This window comes from Lynx rufus, unplaced genomic scaffold (genome assembly GCF_022079265.1).
Source record: "Lynx rufus isolate CCGP_SWC_20201006 ecotype Redwood Valley unplaced genomic scaffold, mLynRuf1.p SCAF_5, whole genome shotgun sequence".
Classification (NCBI taxonomy): Eukaryota; Metazoa; Chordata; class Mammalia; order Carnivora; family Felidae; genus Lynx; species Lynx rufus.
This window is the reverse complement of record NW_025814867.1, coordinates 104,390,637-104,413,815: the sequence shown is the minus strand read 5'-3', so window position 1 is coordinate 104,413,815 and position 23,179 is coordinate 104,390,637. Positions and strand designations below refer to the sequence as shown.

The 23,179-nt window shown below is 37.1% G+C and overlaps 1 protein-coding gene across 6 annotated transcripts in view; it reads left to right on the top strand.

Annotated features, from left to right (window-relative positions):
• The window catches only part of BBX (BBX high mobility group box domain containing), a 284,140-nt gene that overhangs the window by 125,644 nt on the left and 135,317 nt on the right, over positions 1-23,179 (top strand). Inside the window, exon 1 of one of the 6 annotated variants that reach the window (XM_047100275.1) lies at positions 4,197-4,218. The exons of the other annotated variants lie outside the window; for them this stretch is intronic. The gene's annotated coding sequence lies outside the window, so the exon portion shown is untranslated. Of the gene's footprint in view, positions 1-4,196; positions 4,219-23,179 lie in introns of those variants that run through there. 6 annotated transcript variants of the gene reach the window in all.

Here is a 23,179-nt window from a genome sequence, read left to right as displayed (position 1 = left end):
GAAACTGTATGTTGAGCCACTGTTTTCATGGAGTAATCTATAATGACTTACAGTTCTGCTCCCTGGGAGCATGGAACTCCTCTTCTGTAAATGTAGTTTTAATATTCTTTCCTTTAAATATGTTGCCTTAGACTGTTTCAAATCAAAACTTATCCAGGTGCTAATATCATTTCCTCAAATGCACTGAAGTGACTTTCTTTAAAATATCAGCAAACTACTTTATAAATGCCTCTCCTGTAGGACGTATATTATAATTGACATTACAGAGGGATGAATAATGAATTCCCTGTCATTGCCAGCTCTTCTTTTACACTAAGTACAGTGATGCTTTAAATAAGGCCCACCGGTTTAATAAAGATCCTGTCGAAAGCTCTTCAGAGTAGTAGGCCACCTGCATATGAAATTTCTGGGTTAGAATCTGATACGTAACCACTTTTGTTTCCATCTGCAGAAAATAGACTCACCCTAATTGCTAGTAATGATTTAATGATGAAAACTCCACTTGTCATCATTTGCATTTTTCCTTCTGTTGTGTGTGTGTGTGTGTGAGAGAGAATATAGTTTTTCTAGTCTTCACAGTGACTCTAGACATGTGTAGTTATCATTATTCCTATTTTCTATAGGAGGGAACTGAGGCTTAGAATCTTGAAATTGTCTGAGCTTTTTGGCTAATTAAAAACAGAGCCAAGATTCAAATCAGCATTTTCTGACTTTCAAGACCATGTTCTCTATGTGGCCCATGCAGTTTTGTGAATTACTTGAAAGTTGAGCTATGTTTAACACCCTTGATGGCAACAATTCATTCTGGTGTGGGGGCTCAACTTCTCATTATTTTCTTAGCCTTTTCCTCCAAGTAGGGAAGAAGAGATCACTTTCATTTGCTTGAACATATTGCCGTTTGCCATTATTGGTTATCAGGTACTTTTCTGTGTATTTAATGCCATTATGTATATATGTTAATTTTCACATCAGCTCTATGAGAGGTGGATTTATTTCCTCCAACATTTTATTATGAACTTTTCAAACATCATTATACACTCATATACTCACCATTTAGATTTGACTGTTAACATTTTAATTATACTTATTTTATTACATATCTGTAACCTATCCATCATTAGTTCATTTTTGACTTAGTTGCAAGTAAACTAAAGATATCACTACACCTCTGTAAATACTTCAGCATACCTATTATGGAATACAGTTCAATATTTACAACTTGTTAATACAAAATTTACATTTAGTGAAGTGCACAAATCTTAAATGTACATTCTCTGAGTTTTGATAAATGCATACACCTGTGTAACCCAAGTACCTATCAAGATATAAAACATTGCTATTGGTAGGTGTCTCTTCTATTCACATTTTGTAGATAAGGAAACTGAAACTCAGAGAGGTTAGTGATCTGCCTGAGGTCACACTGCTAATAAGTTGCAGAGTGGGAATTCAAACTCTGGCAGTCTGGCTGCAGGGTTTGTGTCTTAAGCACACCACCATACTGTCTGGGGATTATTCTCACATACGCAGGTATCCTTTTACATTTATGTGTACAGATGTAATATTTATTTTTTACATAGGTGTGTAGAAGTAGTATGTTGGGGATTAGAATAGAAATGCTGTTCTAGAAATGCATCATTTCTTTGCAAGCAGTTTATGGCAAGAGAATCTAAGAGGGAAAAATACCTACTTTCATTGAAATATTTGGGTGAATTGAGAATACAGAGTCTGTATAACTCTGTCTTACCTGGATCCTTGATTAATGTTTCCATGTAAAGTGATAGTCAGTTTCCTAATGACAACACTGAAATTCAGGAAAATCCTAAAGTGCCACTTGAACAATGAAGGGTAAATGATGTTCCGTATAGTTTTTTCTTCAGCATATTTTTGCCCTATTATAATTAGTAAAAAATTGTTCATCTATGTGTGGTGTATGTAGTACTACTCACATTGATATCTCAGTCTCCCAAATAATGAAATTAACCAATTTGGGATTTATAGTTATGAAATTTGTGAAGTTTCTGACAGGAGTATAATTTTCTGACTTTTCTAAATAAATTACATAAAAATATGAGTAAGGACTGGAATAGATTATATTAATGTATGTGTGGTTTTTGTTTTTGTGTTTTTTTTGGTTGGCAATGCTTAGGTGTATCGTCCCTATGAAAATAAATCGTATCTCTTTCCTACATTGTGTTCAAAGCACAAGCTGTATCTGAAACGTTGACTAGTACTCTTTATTCACTGCCCATGTTATGAAAAAGCAGCCGTTATATGTATTAAAAAATTCTAAGTATTGCTTAGAAAGCAAATTAAAAAATAAATAAAAGCATGTAGTCAGCAAAACCTAGCCAGTCACTAGAGGGCAGAGCAGCACTATATTTTAGGCCTCATTTGAAAATTTCTGGTTTAAAAATTGCTGAACATAGAAAAATATATCGATGCACAATTAAACAGAAATTTCTTTGTATTCTTATTATCTTGTCTTGCTGTGAAATCCAATAACATGCTTACCCTTATATCAGAGGAGCTTTCTGGCAATTACATTGCTTTCAAAAGCAATGATTATTTAGAAGACTGTAAGTATCCCTCAAGAGAAAATACTAAAGCAATAGTAATAGAAAGAATAATGCATTAAGTGATTTCTTTTTTTAATTAAAAAAACATTTTTAATGTTTATTTATTTTTGAGAGAGAGAGAGAGAGCTTGAGTAGAGGAGGGGCAGAAAGAGAGAAAGACACAGAGTCCAAAGCAGGATCCAGGCCCTTGAGCTGTCAGCACAGAGCCTGACACGGGGCTCAAATTCACAAACCATGAGATCATGACCTGAGCCGAAGTTGGACACTTAACCAACTGAGCCACCCAGATGCCCCTAAATCATTTCTACTATAGTACCCTGAAATCGAATTGCATGCAGTATAGACTTCAATTGAGACATGAGAGAATAAGTTTGAGACAAGCTTACTAGTATTTAAATCTAAGTATTCATTGAAACATGGAGCATTTTTTGATCTTTCAGCTGAAATGTGTTGAATCATTAAGACTTTGAAATTACCAAGTTATAAAAGCAATGAACTAACTCTAGCTTCTTTTTTAAATGTTAAAATTTTATCAAGTGGCCATTCACTTAATTCACTTAATTTGTTTGAAATTTTCTATCATTCTGATATAGTTTCATCTTGACTTACTTTTTCTGATAGATTTTTAAAATAAATGAAGCACTGAGGTAGTGTCCTAGTGAGTAAACTGAGTAGTTCAGTGTCTCAAAAGAAAATTTTATTTTGAATGTGTAGTTTGGATTTATATGATTTATACAGGATTTATTTTTTTTTTTGAAGTTTATTTATTTCAAGAGAGATAGAGATATTGTAAGCGGGAGAGGGGCAGAGAGAAGAGAGGGCGAGAGAACATCCCAAGCAAGCTCCATGCTGTCAGCACAGAACCTGAAATGGGGCTTGAACTCATGAAATTGTGAGATCATGACCTGAGCTGAAACCAAAAGTCAGATGCCTAACTGACTGAGCCACCCAGGCACCCCTATACAGGATTCATTTCTAATAGAGAACGTGGGATATCAGAAAAAGCATTAGATTTTGGAATCAGAAGAATTGGGGCTCCAATTATCATCTTGCTTATGACCTTAAACAAGTCACTTTAGCCCTCTGGAGTAAACATTTTCTAAGTTGGAGAATTGGAAAAAGTAAATATATATATTATTTACAGCTGGGTCATTTTGAGGATTAGGTGTTTGTGTCTGTGTATGTGTATGTGTGTCTCCAAAGATGAGACTGTAAAGACAAATTTTAATAGATAATGATGTAAGCTCAGAAAAACCTTAGAAATAACTTTGAAATGATTATCTTATAAATGTAGTAACATGAGGGCACCTATTACACACTGTAGAGTACCAAAAATGTAGTTTCCAATCCAAAGTGAGATTGCTGACTTCCTCCCTGTCTCTCGAGTGTCTCTGGCTGCTTAGCTTCTCTGTAACTCTTGACTCTTTCGCTCCTCTTACACCGTGCTCTGTTTGTTTCCGTGTTTCCTCTCTCTGTGTTTCTCCTGACTGTCTTTGGTCTCTCTCTGTGTTTTTCTTGTCCCAGGCACCCTCAGGAAGACCCCAAGCCTCTAGCAGTACCTGGTATCATCTCCAGCATGTTTATAGATGTGGAGGATTCACTGGGATATTGAGAAATACCAGAGGCGAGTTGTTCTACCGTAGTAAGTCAATCAGCATTTACTAAGTGACTACTGTTTACAGAGCACAGTCGGTGATGCGTTGGGCAAAGAAGAATGAGTTAGGGCATAGCTGAGAAAAAATAAATCTGTAATCTCTTCTAAGTGGTCCTTGCAGGCTAGACACACATGCAAATGAAAACAGCAAAATAAAAAGCTGACAAATAATTGCATAGCTGAGTGGTGTGGTATGTGTGCTGTACAGGCCCAGAGTTGATGGAGTAGAGAAAACCAGGTGGTACTATTCAGGTTTCCTGCATGAGTTTAAAGTAGGATTGGAAGAAAGATACAGGAAGAGAGGGTGGAAGTGAGTAATTTCTGTGAGGCTTGGCCAGCCTGTTGGATTGCCTGTGAGTGAATTCCTGATGGGAGGGTAGTAAAATAAAGAGTGCTAAGCTATAGCCTACCAACAGCTGACTTGCCTTCAACTTCTTAGAGAAATTCAAGTTATGAAAAGAAGTAAAGCCTAGTTGAGACTTCCCATAAACATAAGTGGTATCTGTTGCCAGTTTTAGAATTTATAGAGTTTAAGGCTAAATTGTGACTATGAAATAATAAAGAGGTACCCTATGACATAAAATGAGTACATGCCATTAGAATGTAATCTAGGGATGCATTTAATTTTTTATTTTTATTTTTATTTATTTTTTATTTTGAGAGAGAGAGTGTGAGTAAGGGAGAGGGGCAGAGGGGGAGACAGAGAAAATCTTAAGCAGACTCCACGCTCAGTGTGGAACCTGATGTGGGGCTTAGTCCCACAACCCTGGGATCATGACCTGAACCGAAATCAAGAATCGGAGCCTTAATCGACTGAGCCACCCTAGGCACTTCTAGGGATGCATTTTAAACATGAAGATGAAATAAAACAGTAAACCCTTATAACAAGTTGTTTTTGTATTAAAATTTAATTTTTGCCCATATATTTTAGACAGTCTTACCTACAGACACACCATGATTTTCAGAACTGGATATGGTTTGAATACCACCCCTGCTAGCTGTGTAATGTTGGGCAGTTTTCATAACTCTGAATACCAGTTTCCTCATATGTAAGCTAAGGATGAAAATATTTAACTCAGAGCTATTGTGTGAATTAAATAATTTTATAAATTCTCGAATGCATGTTAGGTTCTTGTTACTTACACTTAAAAAGCATCTTTAAAATAGTTTCTTTTTTTTTATTTAAAAAAATTTTTTTTAATGTTTATGTTTATTTTTGAGACAGAGAAAGAGCATGAACAGGGGAGGGGCAGAGAGAGAGGGAGACACAGAATCGGAAGTGGGCTCCAGGCTCTGAGCCATCAGCCCAGAGCCTGACGCGGGGCTCGAACTTACGGACCGCGAGATCGTGACCTGAGCCGAAGTCGGACGCTCAACCGACTGAGCCACCCAGGCGCCCCTAAAATAGTTTCTTAAATATAGTGTTATTTCTGAGAACTTTTAAAAAATAGAAGCAACCCCATAGTATTCAGAAATGCTATATATACAGGGAATATTTATAACATTGGGAGAAGATACAGACAATAACATTAACATGAATAGCTGAGTACTACCTACTACCAACTTAGGAGACAGAGCTGCTCCTGGCCTGGATGGATTCCATTACTTCTCTTTAAGATCACGCCCCTCCCCCTGCCCTCCCAGCCCTGAATGTTGACTTTATTACTTCCTTGTTTTTCCTTACAGTTATTTCACATTATTTACGTATCCCCTACATTGTTTTCCTTGTTTTTGAATTTTATATCAGTAATACAATATCCTGTTTTCTGATGGAACATCTATTTTTGCCGCCCAGCATCATGTTTGAGTCCTCCTTGCTTATACTTGTAATTCATTTATGATCACAGTTGTATTTCATTGTCAGAAAATAATACAATTTATTTATCCACTTTCTTTTGATGGTCATTTTATTTTTTTATTTTTTTGTTTATTTATTTATTTTGAGAGGGTAAGAGAGAGAGTGCATGTGAGTAGGGGAGGGACAGAGAGAGAGGGAGAGAGAGAATCCCAAGCAGGCTCTGTGCTGTCTGCATGGAGCCAACATGGGACTCAAATCTCACAAACTGTGAGATGATGACCTGAGCCACAATCAAGAGTCGTATGCTCAACTGACTGAGCCACCCAGGCACCAGCCTCCCTTCTTAATTAGTTTTATCCTTCGCGGCAGCTGCTTTTATTTGTCACAGTTTTCCACTTGTACCTTCTCTCAAACCCACTTGAATCAGACACCCTGAAATAGCTGGGTGTGTTTGCTAGCTAAGTAATTCTCCCAAGAAAACCACATCATAATAGTGTTGTGTTCTCTTACGTTAAATGAAAATTGTTAGCTGTTCTTGACTTCTGAAGACAGTTGGGGCAGAGAAATAAACGTACACATCTTTTACTGATTTCTTTTGTCCTTAATTCAAGTTGAGATAGAGAAAGAGTGACCCACAGAGACTGTAGGCAAGCTGCAGTGACTTAACCTGTTTGGTTCTGCATTACAAAAGTCCCCAAAGCTCAGGGATTTGGCTCTACTTGTATTGGCCACTCTTTCCCCTTTTCTGTCCCTCATCCACTTCTGTTTTTCTCAGCCAGTGGTTCTTTTGGTATCTGATTATACTTCTCCACTCCATTCCTGTTTTCATATTACAGTTCTTCCAACCTTATACTTTGCACTTAGTGGTCTGTAATTTTAGTTGGTTGAGTTCCATATTTTGCCTGTTGTCAGACTGGTTGCTCTATCAGCCACATTCATTTTCTGAGGTTTTCCAGGAGTGTACCAGGATCTAGCCAAGTGCCTAGTGTTTATTATTCATTAAATATTTATTGAATGAAGAAAGGAATGGTGTAAATGCCTGAAAAGCACTGAAATGCTTTTTCCTTGCTTAGCAATAATAATTTCCCCAAAAGCAGTGGGCAAAAATCATGCATACTGAAAACAGTTCTGCCCTTGGGTAGCTTTCTAGACCATAAGTAGTTGTTTTTCCTTGAGTTTCACTCTGGTTTTTTGGAAAAATGAGAATGGTAGACCAGTGATCTGTAAGATTCCTTTTGACTCCAGCATTTTGTATTCTCTCTTCAATTGAAATGGAAATTAGTTTCTCTCTGGATGTCTAGGCACTACTACCAAAGCCTGAATCCATCTACCTTACTGGGCTTTAGGCCCATGACTGTGTCACAGCAACCTGGCAGTTATTGTCTCCCATAACCACAGCAGGTGGTGCATATGTCGAACTTTCCTTTCCTCTCTTTGTTATTTAGGGTTGATTTGTTCTAAAGAAAGACTACATTTATCATTCATTGTAAAAGTATATTGAATGCCTTTGACTTCCCAGGTTCATTCACCAGGCTGCCCAGGCATTGTTCAGAGACAACCTAGACTTCTGCACACTCTTGCTCCTCCTCCCCTTCCTTCAACCCCCAAACTGTGTCCAGGGCAGTTTGTCCTACCCTTTGTTATTTGCTGTATAACTTAACCCCATGTCTTTTCTCATATAGTTCAGTTACCATTTTTGAGTCAGTGTTGATTTTTACTGTTGGGCCTTTCCTTGGAGGCAGTGAGTGTGTATTCACCTGGTGCTAGCAGAAGCGTTGTCCATTCCTTTCCCCTGTGGCTTCTCTGCTAGGGATGTCCCAACTTCCCATAGATGGCAGGTGAGGGCCTGAACTCATCCCCTCACTACTTTCACTCGGACTTCCCATAGCTCTTGTAGGGACTCTAAATGTATTACTTGTCCAGATTTCATTTTGTGACTGCCTCTGAACTCCATGGATCAAAGGCCAGGGGTACCAGAGAGCAGACTACATGGAGAAGGGCACAAATTCTGTCTTTGCTTTCTATAAATTGTAAGTAAACATTGCCCGGTCCCTCCTGAGGGTTCTGGTCTTGGACCTGTGTGTTTGACTATGAACTAAAATTAAGCAGGTTCCTTCTGACTTTTATTCAGGAACACAAAATAATGTAATACTTCCACAATGTCATGAATCTGCTTTGTGAAAAATCCCGCATAATTCTGGCAAATTTTAAGAAGAGAATAGGCCAGAGAAGAATTGTCTATCTAACCAAAAAAAAAAAAAAAAAAAAAAAAAGAAAAGAAAGGAGAAAGGAGGAAAACTTCTTTAATGAAGGATTTACTTTTAACAGCATTAACATAATTAGAAATCAGATTTGGAATTTAGAAAATCTTTGTAGGGTGTTTTGTTGTTTTTTTTTTTAATGTTAAATTACTTATTACTGAGAGCCCAGTGGTTAACCACCTGCCTCCAGCCTCCATACACATAAAAGATTCGAGATTTACTGGGCTCTCCAGCCATGAAGAACAAGAAGCCAGACTATCTGTGATAATTCACCCCTCCTAACTGCTTACTTGACAAAACTCTACAAAAACATATTATGCCAGATGTCCTATTCTCAAAAGAAGCAGTTAATACCATCCTATCTCTAGAAGAACAGATTATGTTTTGTTCCTCAGGAATGCAAGGAAACATCCTTTTATGCTTATAAGGGAAAAATGGGAGAAATTACCTGACGTGAAGACTTTACTGATAGGAGAATACTCATTCTAAACTAGTCTTAAATTGTGTCTTTGATTAATGTAAAAGGTTTGACCTATTAAGTATTCACATTAATATTTTAAACGATCAGTTATAAAAGTCTCTTTTGTAATACTAATTCACTTAGTATTTTATTAATTTAGACAGGCTTGAAAGTGCTTCAGGAAACCTACAGTACTCATTCAGTATTCTTGTTTTACTTTAATATCACTTGAAAGAGAACTGTATATTCTCTAATAATTAAGTTCCAGCAAATGCTAATAATACACTATTGTGTTAATAATGGATTGTCCTTTAGTACAGTAAAAAGTGTATAAATACATATAAACATCTGATATAAAATTTCCCTTCAGAAGCTAGGAAGTACATTTATTACAGATTTTGCATTGAATGGGCTTAACTTGAAAGAGGCATTTTTAGATGCTGCATTAAGAATAAACTTTAAACTAAATAAGTTTTACTGTTGTGTTTTATCTGTTATACAGCAAAGTTAGTAATTCATGTAAAAGTAAGCTCAAAGTTGGGCTTTGTGTAATTAAACATGTAATTATACAAAATATCAACTTTAAAAATAGTTTTGAATAACTTCACTCAAATGTAGGTGTTGCTGGAATAACAATATTCATTTTGCCTGGTAGTTTATATCTGGCTAACAAAACAGATGGGTCTGTAATTTTGAGGAAGCAGAGGTGGTCTGTTTTCCCGAAGTTAATTTCCCAGTATATTACCATTCGTTATCTTAGTTGCAAAATTCACAATTCTAAAGGGCTTTTACTAGGTTTTATTAAACCCGAAAAATAAATCAAGTTTTTTTTGTAAAAATAGTGGAGAAGGAAGTGGAGCACCTGCACTTTTTTTTGTTTCTTCTTGCTTTGAGGAATCAGGACTCCTCCGGGAAGCTCACCTGACATCGTAGTGTTGTTAAAGATCACTAAATGTGGTTTTCTTTTGTGTGTATTTGTCCCACCAAATCTTACTCAAAATCTGTGTTTCTTTTGTGCTTAGCCAGTGGACACTTCACTCCCTTTCCCTGTGCTAGCCAAGCACCTTGTCTCATTTGAATGATGGCATCATTGCCCTTAGGTTAAGGTTTGTTTTGAGCTTAGAGGAATCTTGGCTGCTCTTTTCATCCATTTATAGTTATTTGCTGTTACTTAACCCTTAACACTGGTCAGATGGCAGTGTTACTTTCTAAAAAAATTTTTTTTTCCTACGTTTATTTATTTTTGGGACAGAGAGAGACAGAGCATGAACGGGGGAGGGGCAGAGAGAGAGGGAGACACAGAATCGGAAACAGGCTCCAGGCTCTGAGCCATCAGCCCAGAGCCTGACGCGGGGCTCGAACTCCCGGACCGCGAGATCGTGACCTGGCTGAAGTCGGACGCTTAACCGACTGCGCCACCCAGGCGCCCCCAGTGTTACTTTCTGTGAGTCTCAAGCTGCCCTGTATTGTGTGTTCATCAATTAATAACCTGCCAATTACTAAGAACCACTAGGGACCTAGGGAAGGTGGTGCTTGGGACCTCTTGAGTCAGAGAGGTAAATCTCCACACCCAGGAGGAGTAGGTCTGATTTTCGCTAAATGGAGTCTCCCTCCCAGTCAGCTGTTCTCACCGGATTAAAGCTCATGAAGATGCCTTTCTTCTCTTACTGGAGCTTACTCAAGGATCGATTTGAGTACATTTCTTTTTGCTTCAAACTTCTAAAACTGTGCCAGAGATTTTGTTGATTTGTTGGTAATTATTTGCATTTAAATGATCTCAAAGACCCTTTTCATTAAAGGGTTCTGGCTCTTTTCTCTTAGTTGTTAGTAAGGATGGTGAAATCGTGATGGATTGTTTTCTCCTATTTATTCCTGTACATTTTTCTGGAACTTCAAAGACCAATAAGGGATACCCACCCTTTCTCACCCCCTCATTTTCAGTGAGAGTTTATAGTTACAGGGAGGATGAACTGTGGACCAGTTATAGGATTTAAATCTGATTTTCAGTAGACTTTATATTGAAGACTAATTGTCTATAATTAACAGGTTACTGATGATTGATGATGATGTGGAAGTGTCTGGAGTGGAGGTTAAAACATTAAGAGCTCAAGAGTCATGGATTTACTACAATCACTTGAGATACTAATAGAAGAGGGTCACTAGAAAGTTATGGTTCATGCTGTAGGAAATTAAGAAATTTGGAGGAAGTAGGCATTATTCTGCCCAGGATCATGGAGAGGGAGAGAGAAGGAGCATTTTAAATAAGGTGCTCTGGGCAAGCAATGAGATGCAAAGAAGTACCCAAATGCCAGTAGCTGGGCCCTGAATGCATCTTACAGGACATAGAGAAGGCAAAGGAAGTTTGGAGCCAGATTTTGCATGTGTCTCTGTGTGTATGTGTGTCTTTGTGTGTGTCTGTGCTGAAGAGAGAGAGTGAGGAGAGGCAGGGAGGGGGCAAAAAAGATGTCAGTGCCAACCTAAACAATTACATTCTGAGAGTAGACTATGAAGTGCCATTGAAGAGTCTGGATCCAGAGAGTGAGAGGCTCAAAGCATGATTATGAATAAATCTACTGATAGAGATTAGTTTGGAAATGGGGATTATCATTTAGAAGCTACTGTAATCATCTCTTGGGGGTGAGGTGGTACCAAAGGACTTAAAGAAGGAAGAAAATACATTCATTTATGTTTTTTTTAAAAAATATTTACTAAGTATATGTAAAATATATTTTATTTACAGCATGTGTGAGGCACTCTGAAGGGGTTTCCCGTATTATCTGTGTCTATTCTTCCATCCTAGGAAGTAGGTACTAGCCTCCTTTTATAGATGAATGAACAGACGCCCTTGAATTAGACAGCAAGTAGTGGTAAAAATCCATGGCCAGGCCTATCCGGCCACTAATACTCTTTGCTCTGGCTCACGAAGCATGGAAATAGAGAAGAGATGAATGTTTTATCCCTGATTTGATTTTTATCCTTTATTTGGAATTATTAGATGGATCCAAATTAGGACTCTATTCATGCATATTCTTATATACATAATTGTATGTCAATACACCGGAGTTTGAATTTGATACAGATATTATTATATATTTGGCTCAGCTATGTCTCTCTCACAGCCTGTAGGAAAATTCTCTTTTCTGATAATTTATTTCACTTTATTTTATTTTGTTTTATTTATTTTTTTTAATATTTGTTTATTTTTGAGAGAGAGAGAGAGAGAGAGAGAGAGAGAGAGAGAGAGAGAGAGACAGTGTGAGCAGGGGAGGGGCAGAGAAAGAGGGAGATACAGAATCCAAAGCAGGCTCCAGGCTCCAAACCATCAGCCCAGAGCCCCACATGGGGCTCGAACTCACAGACTGTGAGATCATGACCTGAGCCGAAGTCTGACGCTTAACCGACTGAGCCACCCAGGCGCCCTGATTTTTTTTAAATTTTTATTAAAATAATTTTTTTAATGTTTATTTTGAGAGAGAGAGTGAAAGAGACAGAGCGTAAGTGGGAGAGGGGCAGAGAGAGACACACACACAGAATCTGAAGCAGGCTCCAGCCTCTGAGCTGTCAGCACAGAGCCCAACGTGGGGCTTGAACTCACGAGCTGTGAGATCATGACCTGAGCTGAAGTCGGACGCTTAACCGACTGAGCCACCCAGGCGCCCCTCTACTCTGATAATTTAGAGAAAAATGTCAGTTGACAAAACTTGGGTCCATATTATGTTTTATGCCAATGAAGAACAAATAGCAAGAGATTATATTTCCTACCAAATAGTAATTTTAGTCTACAAGAAATGAAATCAGTGTCCCACTTTCCTAGAATAAAAATTATAGGATAAACTGGAATATTTAGAAAAAGAATTGTGGTTAATTTAATTTGTTTGCAATGAAAGTTAACTAGAAAATTTTTAATATCTGTAGATCATTGCAGAAATGTTAGTACACAACTGAATTTCTTGTTAATAGTAGACTGAAGTTTATTTTTTCTTTAAAGTTTATTTATTTTGAGAGAGAGAGAGAGAGAGAGAGAGCACAGGAGGGGCAGAGAGAGGGGGAGAGAGAGAATCCAAAGCAGGCTCCGTGCTGTCAGTGCAGAGTCCAGTGCGGGGCTTGAACTCAGTAACTGAGATCATGATCTGAGCCAAAACGAAGGCTCAGACGCTTTTAACTGGCTGAGCCACCAAGGTGCCCTGAGTGGAAGTTTATTTTTTAATGAGAGGATGATCTTGGAGTCATCACTCTAGTGATTAATAACTGTTTTATGGTTTAAGATATACTATGTGGATGAGGTTGGAGATTTGAAGAATTGTAGGTACTGACAGCCAATGAATTGCCCACTGTCAACACCAACAATCTTTCTGCCTCCTGCCTAACATTTTCCGAGAGGTTATTTTATTTTATTAATTTTTTTTAATTTTTATTTTTGAGAAAGAGAGAGACAGAGTGTGAGCAGGGGAGGGGCAGAGGGAGATGGAGACACAGAATCTGAAGCAGGCTCCAGGCTCCGAGCTGTCAGCACATAGCCCGACTCAGGGCTCGTACTCATGAAACGTGAGTTCATGACCTGAGCCGAAGTTAGATGCTCAACCGACTGAGCCACCCAGGCGCCCCATCTGAGAGTTTTTGTTAAATTGATGTTAGCTTGTTTTTATAATTTGTTACTTTATGGTAATTGCCCAAAATGTGGTTGAGGAACATCTATTAGTTTTGTTTTGGCTAAATGAGATTATATACATATTTTAAGTTACTGTTTTATCCTCGAACTGTGCTAAAAATAAAAAGTGAGGGCTTCTGGGAGGTTTTTTTTGTTTTTTGGGGGCTTTTTTTGTTTGTTTGAATCCTGATTCTTATTTCTCTTCGTATAACCTGCATTTTCTTAAAGCAAAAATAGTTTTAGGTTCACAAATAGGAAGCAGCTGTCTGAAATATGTTCATTGACTCAGCTGAATGTCTGCTGTTGCCCAACAAAAGTTATTTGATTTGGGTAGTGTAAAGAAATAAAAATAAGCATTCAGATTCGATTTTGGCTGCTGTAATAAAAACTTGTCTGTAACTTGAAGTCTTAAAATCTACATGTAGTGTAATCTTACATTGCAATTTGGAGAGATTTGAGTCTAAACACTACTGAGACTGCTAATAAGAGTAAATGATAATATACCTACCATTTCTTTTAACTTATTTCCTTGATCCTCAGAGGAAGACAGATCGTCATCTGAAGATTGGCCTGACAAGGGATACATCTCAATATTGTTCACAATATGAAAAAAAAAAGTAATTTTCCGTGTGTGTGGTGTTTGGCGAAAAGCAATGAACTCTTTTAGTTTCCCAAAGAAAATCAGTCCAAAGAATGAAATGGACATAGCCAGAAGCATATGGAGAATGATGTCCCAAAACACTTTTAGGAACTGTAAAATTGAGTGCAGTGGTATAAAACTATTCACACATTTTATTAGGTCCATATAGGACTGCAAACTGATTGTCTTCTTGAGATACTGTTGCTGTAAATATTTTTTGAGAAAAAGAGTGTTGATAAGTCTCTGGCATTAACTAAATATTCACAGTGGAACAGTGTCTTAAAGAATACATTTTATTGCACTTACAAATCCAGGTTAATTTTATGATTCTGTCTTCTGAGATCCTTTTCTTGAAAATCATGTGTCTGCAAAGTTGCTACTTGTGACTTGTTCATCCTTGATAGGTACAGAAGATTAATATGGTTGGGGAACGTCCTAAACACCAAATTATGACCATTAATAAAACCCATTATTAACTTGGCGAGTTGGAAATGCTACCTCCTGTTTGATGACTTTCAGACGAAATGTTGTCTCTTGTTTGGAATGTTGAATTGAGAATGAGAGCAGATGTCTTGGAGTTATTTGTTTGAGACTGTAAAGATCTCTTCACCTTAGATCTCCAAGTATAAAATAGTGTATTAATTATTTTATATATTCTTATATAACTCTTAACATTGGCTACGTAAGAAAGATTGTTCTTATTCCAAAGTCACAATCTGAAAAGTAAGTACTGGGAGAATTTGACCTGTTGATAGCAAGGTTCTAGCTACTTTATGTAGACATATGATAAAAAATGGTATTTTGAGTTAAAGGAGAGCTAAGATAATAGGACTGCAGTTCTCAAGCATAATTGAATATTTTGTAGACCAGGTAGAAACTTCTTGGATAGTTTACAGTGTTTTTGTATCTGTGTTGTGCTGTGTTGTCACCCATTTCTCAAGCTAGCATCCTCTAAGTGTAAGGTGTGAATTGTTTAGAGGTTGAAATTGGGGATGATATGAAAGGACAGCTGGGAAAGAGGAAAAATGTAGACTATGGTATTTTTAGTAAGCACTGTAGTCTGTTGGAATTGGGGTGACCAGTTAATTAAACCTTTCCAGGAAAATACTATGATCTTGTGACAAATTCTCTCATATGTCTGAATGCCTTCTTAGTTCTCATATATTGTTTGGCCTTTTTTTTCAAGGTACCTGTCAAGGCAGTGGGTGCTCAGTATATTTATGTTGAATGGTGAATGACTGTTGGTCATTTTAATGAAATGAATTTAATGACATGAATTTTAATGAAATGAAATTTTTATATTTTGTCAAGGGTGTCAATGATTTGCTCTGTGTTTTAAAAATGTTAAATGAATAAACTTCAGTTGCCTTCAGAAATGTTACCTTTTAGACTTTCTCAGTGATGAATGAAAATGAAAAATTAACACAGGGACACCTTTGTACTGGTGTCAGCTCTTTAATCTTTTTTTTTTTTATGTTTGAGAGTGTTTTATTTTATTTATGTATTTATTTTATATATGTTTTATTTATGTTTTATTTATTTTGAGAGAGAGAGAGTGCAGGGGAGGTGCAGAGAGAGAGAGACAGAGACAGAGACAGAGAGAATACCAAGCATGCTCCTTGCTTTTGGTGCAGAGCCTGAGGCCTGGCTTGATCTCACAAACCAAGAAGAGATCATGACCTGAGCCGAAACCAAGAGTTGGAAGCTTAATGGACTCAGCCACCCAGGCACCCCTCAGCTCTTTTATCTTGAACAAGTTCTGTGACCTTGAGCCAGTTTCCTAATTTGGACTTCCAATTTCCTCTTCTTTGAGTGAGAGAGTTAAATTAGATAATCTTTATAGTTTGTTCTAACTCTATAAATTTGTGATTTTGAATGAAGAACAAAGTAGAGGAGTGCAAAATGAGTACGAGTATTCCTAAATCAAGTTAGAAGTGTTTAATAAGAGAAGCAGGCACATTCAAAAAGTTTTTAGCAGAATTTTGATGAGGCAGAAAAGTGAACAAGTTGGTAGAGAAAACCTTCCTTATAGGAGAAATGGTGCAAGGATTTGCATAGTAGCAAAAGCTTGTGGGAGATGTCAAGACAATGAGATTTGTTTGCTTAGAACGAAGAGTTTTTCTTGGGGTAAGATGTGAGTTTTCATATTCTCTGTCTGAAAGGTCCATTTCTGATAAAACTGCCATTTAAAATCCGTTTTTAATAAAGTTTTATTCAACATTTTTTTAAAAGTCAGGATTTTTGCTACAGTACCCACCTACCATCCCACCCGCTGCCTCTCCAAACCACAGGAATCCTATTATTCATTTCCTCTTTAACTGAGTTGTATAGTTTCCTCACAAAATTCAAAGTATAGCCAAAAGTTAAAAATTCATTAGGCTGTTGGAGAATGAAAATAATACTGATAAAGGTCAAAATGTGTCTCCTTTATATTTTCCTTTTTACAAATTGCTCTTGATAAGAATAGATTATTTTAACCGTTTGACCCATGTCAAATTTGTTTTCCTTACAAATATCTCTTATTCAGGATAATGTGTGTCTAATCTAAACTTTCAGACATTAGCATAGCATATTGCATGCAGAATTCCTTAAATTCAAGGGGCCTATTTGTTAGAAACACATTTCTTCTAAACATGTAACTTTTCTTTTTATTGGTGGTAAATTCAAGGAGCCTATTTGTTAGAAACACATTTCTTCTAAACATGTAACTTTTCTTTTTATTGGTGGTTTCTTCTCATCTGAAAGACTCATAGAACATTTTGTGTAAAAAAGCAACTATCTTCAGTGAGTCCTCAAGTATTTAATTTATGTTGGAGTAACAAAATGAATTCAGAGTGGTCAGACCCCAAAATGTAAAGTTCATCATTCTTTTCTTTTGGGGAAAAAATGCATTCAAATTTATAGATGATGTAATTTGACCAAAACCATTAATAATACTTATAATGATATATTTTTGAAGGGAAAGCAGTCTGCAAGTAAATCTATCTATAATGCCTTAAAAAATTGGAAATAATGGGGCGCCTGGGTGGCTCAGTCGGTTAAGCGGCCGACTTCTGCTCAGGTCATGATCTCTTGGTCCGTGAGTTCGAGCCCCGCATCGGGCTCTGTGCTGACAGCTCAGAGCCTGGAGCCTGTTTCAGATTCTGTGTCTCTCTCTCTCTGACCCTCCCCTGTTCATGCTCTGTCTCTCCCTGTCTCAAAAATAAATAAAACGTTAAAAAAAATTTTTTTTAAATTGGAAATAAGTGTTAGAGGAGCCTGAAAATAAGCATTTTTATGTAAATATCTTTGAAAATTCTCAGACTGTAAGTAGTATTAAAAAGTATGCCTGTTGATTTTACTTGATTCTTTTCTTTTAATAATTCCCAGTAGTGCCTTTGATCTGAGAAGGTGTCATCTGAATGTTCTTTCAAATACACACATTGTGTAATTCCTAAGTCATTATCTCACTACCCTTTTTCATTTTTCTCAAATTATTCCAAGCTTATAATAATAAGATAAAAAGATCTCCTTTGTAACAATTTTAAAGCTAAATCATTGTGGAAGTTTCATACTGGAAACCTTTGCACTAGTAATGACTTTGGGACTCTTGACATTTAGCTGGATGACTGATCCTAGTGTATAGCTGCCAAGTAGAGGGAAGACATTGAGGCATGCGATGCGCAGAATTGCTTTGACTCACTCCCGTCCCCTGGCAGCGGTTGCAGCCTGGAGGCAGCAATACCAAATCTGTACACTTGCATGTCTGAAAGCTGCTTTTCTTAGGCTCCCACAGCAGTTTGTATAGACGAGGAGCCAAAGTAAGATGTCTACAGAGACTTTCTCAAAAGCAATTCACTTAAAACCTACAAAGAACTCCTTTGAGATTTGGTCCTATCACTACGCCCCTCAGACTTGTATTAAAGCCTTTGCTGGAGAAGTAGTGTTAGGAACAGGCCTGCTAAGTTCTGTTGTGTTGAAATCTGTTGTAGAATGTTTCAAGAAATATAGCTTAGAATAATTTAGAGCTGGAAGGCCCTCTCCAGGCACAGATGGAGGGAACCAGAGATTCAGAGGTTAGATGATTTAGTAAAGGCATGCTTCTGCTTTGACTCGATATTTGAGTCCCAAGTTTTCAGACTTTCTCTTATGGGTGTTTTTACCATTTCGGAAATACGTTCTGATGAGTAGGAAGAAGTAAATACCAAAACAACAACAAAAAGGACACTTTTAACCATAGCTTAAAAATTAAGGAGAAGTGCTTTGCCTCAAATTTGACAGGAGGACACAGATAAAAGTTTCAGACCCTGGAAATGGGAACTGATTCAGAGCTAAATATGTGGTGCATCTGTACTTACTCTGTGAGATGAGAAGTAAAAGATGGCAGTTCTGAGGGAAATCAGAACTTTTCCTCTCTATTAAATACTAAAGGTTGACCTGTGAACTTCTACGTATGGGTCGTCACTTTTTCAGCACTTGTTGAGGAAATGGTGTCTCCTCAGCTAATGCAAGCTGAAGGACAATACTGGTGGGAAGCAGAAATGGCTCCTTTTACCCTGTCCATGAACAGTAACGGTTTCCACTTTAGTAACTGCTAGGTCTGTTCCCTTCTCAAAATCACTGATGTAAATTGCTCCACAGAAGCTGCGTTGTCCCCATTCCACTAGATTTTCTTTGATGATCTAGAAGAAACTCAAAGCTTTAATAACACCTCTGTTTGTCTTTCATGCATATGTGGGCAGTAGTTACCCACATAGACCTTTAAAATTTCAAAATAAAAATGCAGCTGCAGCATCTAAGAATAATTTAATGGAAGCATCCCATTTCTACTTAGAGAAGAATAAAAAAGTAGTATCAGATAGTGGAAAGGGTTCTAATTTTGTGGTCAAGAAACCTGGATCTTACCTCTGCCACTAACTTGTTTGGTGAACTTGAGCTAACCTTTGATCCCTATGGGTCTTGGTTTTTTCCTCACCTGTAAATTGGAGGACACAGTGACCTGCAAAGACTAGATTTCCAATTCCTATCAATTCTACAAAATGGAGCATTTCATTTTAGGAGAGTAGCTCCTTAAACAGATATTATCCTATAAATTAAATACGACACCCAGGAACAGCAGTAAAACATGCATAGTTTCCTAAGAAAGTCCATTATGTTGGGTTTCAGGCAACTCTTTTCAAAGTCAGAACTTTTCATTTCGTCAGTGGGTAGGATGCTCTCCAAACAAATTGATCATTTCTTCTTACAACGTGGGAATCTGGAAATATCTAGATAATTAGAAGCTTTTAAAAATATTTATAGACTCTGCTTCTGAAGGCAAAATATTGAGTCTATATCTAGGAAGATTTAGGTAGATGTAGATTTCATCTGAGTATGTCTGGGTCTACACTTTTATCTGAATTATCACAGACTGAAACTATAAATATCTGGTTGGATAACTCAGCCTTCTGCTTTGCCTTATGTATTTATTCCACATTAAAGAATTCTTCTCATTAATTTCATTTTAACTGGTCATAACTTGTGTTATTGCCACCCCAATGGTAAAAAAAAAAGTCCTTCGCAGCTTGGACCTACAGGAACATGGTGCTACTTTGAAGGTTTTGCTAGAAACTCTACTGATTTTCAGATATCAGCTGTAGCTTATTTAGGCCAGTGAATTTGTTTTCATATAGGATTGAGCAGTGGTAATAATAATTACTGTCCTAATATAATGATGTTTACCTTTGATTATCAAATGAAGTGAAGGATAAAAGCACATTTGTGAAATTGGACTTTCTTTCTAACTCGTGTAGGCTGTCCTTGTAGGTCCTGGACCACTTAAGAGGTAATTGGGCTCTTCCTTATTCTTTGTGGTGGTGGCAGAGGTTCAACTTGAGAATCAAAATCAGTGTTATCAGTCAGAGGTATATTTTTTTTTTTGAAAGCTTAAAATGAAGTGTAATTGACATAAAATAATAGTTTCAGTTGTGCAAACATTTATATACATTATGAAATGCTCACCATGATAGTTTCCATCTGTCACTATAGAAAGTTATTACAGTATCATTAGCTGTATTTCCTGTGTTGCACTATTTTATCCCCATGACTTATAACTGGAAGTTTGTACCTCTTTTTAAAAAATGTTTGTTTATTTTGAGGGAGAGAGAGAGAACAAGCAAGCAGGAACAGAGGAGGGGAAGAGGGAGAGAATCCCAAACAGGCTCCCTGCTGTCAGCACAGAGCCGAAATCAAGAGTTGGGACACTTAACCAACTGAGACACCCAGATGCCCCTGGAAGTTTGTACCTCTTAATCCCCGTCACCTATTTTACTCCCCTCCCCTCAGATACCCACCAGTTTGTTCTCGTATTAATGAGTCTGTTTCTGTTTTGTTTGTTCACTTTGTTTTTTAGATTCCACATATAGGTAAAGTCATATGTATTTGTGTTTCTTTGTCTGACTTTATTACTTAGCATAAAACCCTCTAGGTCTATCCAGGCTGTCAGAGATGGCAAAATTTCCTTTTTAATGGTTGAGTGATCTTCACGCGTGCGTGTGTGTGTACCATAACTTTTATCTATTCATCTGTCAGTGGACATTTGTGTTGTTTCCATATCTTTCTTATTATAAATCATGCTGCAAAAAACATGGGGTGCATATGCGTATCTTTTCAAATGAGTGTTTTTGTTTTCTTCAGGCAAATACCCAGAAGTGGAGTTACTGGATTATATGGTAGTTCTATTTTTAACTTTTTGAGGAAACTCCAAACTGTTTGCTACAGTGGCTGTTCCAATTTACATTCCCACCAATAGTGCACAGGGATTCCCTTTTTTCTACATCTTCACCAGCAATTATTATTTCTTGTCTTTTTTTTTTAAGTTTATTTATTTTGAGAGAGAGAGAAAAAGCACAAGCAGAGGAGGGGGGAGAGAGAGAGAGAGAGAGAGAGAGAGAATGAATCCCAAGTAGGCTCTGTGCTGTTAGCACAGAGCTCGACATGGGGCTCCATCTCACAAACCACATGATCAAGATCTGAGCCGAGATCAAGAGTAAGATGCCTAACTCACTGAGCTAGCAGGTGCCCCTCTTGTCCTTTTGATACTAGCCATTCTGACTGGTATGAGGTGATATCTCACTGTGGTTTTGACTTGCATTTCCCTGAGGATTAGTGACATCGAGCATCTTTTCATGTGTCTGTTGGCTGTCTGTGTGTCTTTTTTGGAAAAATGTTCAGGTCCTCTGCCTATTTTTTAATTGCATTGATGTGCTTTTTTTTCCCTATGTTTAGTTGGATGAGTTCTTTATGTATTTTGAATACTAAGCACTTATCAGATATATTTTGGCAGATTTTTTTTTTTATTTTGATGTAGTCCCGATTGTTTTTGCTTCTGTTTTCCTTGCATGAGAGTACAGCCATAAAACTCTTTCTGGAGTTTTACGGTTTTGAGTCTTAGATTTAGGTCTTTAATCCATTTTGAGTTTATTTTCATGTAGAGTGTAAGCAAGTAGCCTGGTTTCATTCTTTAACATGTAGCTGTCCAGTTTTCCCAACACCAAACAGGTGTGGTCTTTTAAAAATGAACTGATGTCCAACAGCTCAGATCAGAAATGGTAAGGAAATGCTGTAAAGGATAGCTATTTCCTCATACAGATTTGCTGTCTGTTTATCTACTTAATTTTATTCACATATGATTGACTAATTACATTGGTTTCAGGATGTGATATTTGTAAATACTGAGAAATGGTCCCCACACTTAGTATAGTTACCTTCCATCACCACACAGAAGTTTTTTGTGTGTGTGATGAGACTCTTAAGATCTACTCTTAGTAACTTTTTACAGATATACAATACATTAGTATTAACCATAGCCACCAGTCTGTGTATTCCAGGACTTTATTTTTTAACTGGAAGTTTGTGCCTTTTATCCACCTAGAGTAGTTTTTCTAATGACTATTCCATAACATTGAAGTGTAAGCAGAGAAACCTTATGAAAACATCCACTAGATGGCACTTTATAATTATGTTTAGAATCAGCCCTCCAGCATTCTTGGCTAGGGAGTATAATTGAAAAGGAGTAGATCTTTCTCTGAAAGAAAGATGGTTGTTGGTGACTATCTTGGACTCATATAAATCTTAAAATCTTCAAGTGAACAGTTTTTAATCTGGCATTTTGTTGTATCTCTCATTTATTGTACAGAACATATCTACAGCATCCCTGACGTATTCCCAAACACAACATACCTTGTAACCTATATCAGCATCACTGAGAAGCCTACTTTCCTAATCATTTAAAATTAATATGGCAAGTATAGAAAGAAAGTGGTCTTCGTTAGCCATCAATTAGAAAATAGCACATGTTTTCTGCTAGGTGTCACACATTGATAGAGATTATATATTTTGTATGGTTCCAAAGTTCCTTTTAAGGTTCTAAGCATCACTGACTTCATCCTGTGGAGCATTTTTAGCATTTGAGTTTATTTTCCAAATAGTTAATTATTAACATGTTAATAATGTTATTCTTCATGGGGCGCCTGGGTGGCTCAGTTGGTTAAGTGACCGACTTCGGCTCAGGTCATGATCTCACAGTCCTTGAGTTTGAGCCCCACGTCAGGCTCTGTGCTGACAGCTCAGAGCCTGGAGCCTGCTTCGGATTCTGTGTCTCCCTCTCTCTCTGCCCCTCTCCTGCTTACGCTCTGTCTCTCCGTCAAAAATAAATAAAAAAAAAACATTTAAAAAATTAAAAAAAAATCTTATTCTTCATAGTGCATATAAGTATGTGAATGATTTGGTTAATCTGTGTTTAGCCAATTAACATTTTAAAAAGCTTTTTGTTGTGGTGCCTGGGTGACTCAATTGGTTAAGCATCTGACTCTTGATCTCAGCTCAGGTCATGATCTCATGGTTTGTGGGATCAAGCCCCATGTCAGTCTCTGCTCTGACAGTGTGGAACCTGCTTGAGATTCTTTCTCTCTCTTTCTCTCTTTGCCCTCTCCCCCTGCTCTCTCTAAAAAATAAAATAAAAAGCTTATTGTTTATGAAAGCCTACAGCATACCCCAATGTTTTCTTATTTTTTTGGTTTTTGAATGATTTGTATTTTAAGTTAGAATTACAATATAAAATTTCCAAAAACAAGAAGAACTCATCCATAATCTTGTCATATAGAATTAATGTTGTGAATAATTT